The sequence below is a fragment of the Capsicum annuum genome, unplaced genomic scaffold (genome assembly GCF_002878395.1).
Source record: "Capsicum annuum cultivar UCD-10X-F1 unplaced genomic scaffold, UCD10Xv1.1 ctg57394, whole genome shotgun sequence".
Taxonomy (NCBI): domain Eukaryota; kingdom Viridiplantae; phylum Streptophyta; class Magnoliopsida; order Solanales; family Solanaceae; genus Capsicum; species Capsicum annuum.
Window position 1 is genome coordinate 1 of NW_025865892.1, and position 1404 is coordinate 1404.

At 37.7% G+C, this 1404-nt stretch overlaps 1 long non-coding RNA gene across 1 annotated transcript; it reads left to right on the forward strand.

Moving 5' to 3' along the window:
• Positions 1-8: 8 nt before the first annotated feature.
• LOC124893313 lies at positions 9-1140 on the forward strand. Its single transcript, XR_007050651.1, has 2 exons — positions 9-136; positions 237-1140. It is a non-coding gene; the product is annotated as an uncharacterized LOC124893313 (long non-coding RNA).
• Positions 1141-1404: the final 264 nt, after the last annotated feature.

Consider the following 1404-nt stretch of genomic DNA (forward strand, 5'->3'; position numbering starts at 1 on the left):
GGCTTTTGAATCAGGTCTCTATGATTGGGCATATGTTCTTGACAAAAATTGACATTTTATTCTTAACCTTTGCAAATATGAAACTTCTGTAATTATTGCAGCTACTTATAGAACTAGACGGTGCTGATACAAATAGGTATTTTTCGTTCTTCTGGTTAATTGTGTCTGTGGTTGAGGATTGGAAGTAAATGATATCCATCCTTTTTTGGTTCTTGTTCTTACTATCATATTTGCAGGCTTGAAGTCATGGACCTGGGAGACTTCTATATATCCCTCTACCTAGTCCAGATGAACGCGGACTAATTGTAATAGCTCTTGGCCAGAAAAAACCTATAGATGCTAGTGTCCACTTAATGACCATGGGAAGAGATGATGCCTGTAAAATGTTAGTGGAGTGGACCTAGCACTGGTTTGTTAATCTGTTGTGTTAACCCTCTTGTTTTACCTGCCTTTATTGCCCCACCCATTTTCCTTCCCACCCCCCTTCCCCTTTGATTGCACTTGAAGATAAATTGACAGCCAACAGCTATGCCAAAAATCATCTTTTGGAATGCTCGAAATTGATTGTTTCTTTCCATTAGAAGGCAGCAATTGGGAAGTTTACTGGCGTGCACCGAAAGTAGAGCACTTCTAAGTATGGCAATGCTGCAAGCTGTGAACCGGCTTCTTTTCTATTAGTAGCCTGGTTCTTGGATAAGACGCATGTTGTTCCTCCTTATGTGTTCTTATCCTAGAACCAGACTTCTAATAGAAAAGAAGCCGGTTCACAGCTTGCAGCATTGCCATATTTAGAAGTGCTCTACTTTCGGTGCACGGCAGTAAGCTTCCCAATTGCTGCCTTATGATGGAAAGAAACAATCAATTTCGAGCATTTCAAAAGCTGATTTTTGGCATAGCTGCTGGCTGTCAATTTATCTTCAAGTGCAATCATTGCAGCTTCATTCATCTGCACATTTAAGCAATTAGTAAAAAAGCACCCATCCCCAGAGCCTGGGGCAACAACTTATGTTGCACATCAACAATTTCATTCAAAACTAAACACAACTACTGCAGAAGTATATATATATTCACACGAATTTGGTTTCAAGATTGTTGAGGATTTTATATTTGTTATAAAAGAATTGTGGAGATTGTGATGTAGTGCTTTAAACTCTACTTTCGTGTGATGTTAACATTGAGAAATTAATGATAGCATGGAACATTCAATATTCTGTTTTACTACAGATTCCACGGATTTCGTAAGTTGTGACGTGATTTTATGAACTGTTAAAAGCTTGAGACTATCATGAATAACTATGCACAAATTGTTTCATTTGTTTTGAGATAATGAGAAGGTGTTCAACTTGTGTTGTAAACTATCTTGATTTCCATAAGAATGGATTTAAGTTGAAAGAAAAGATGACC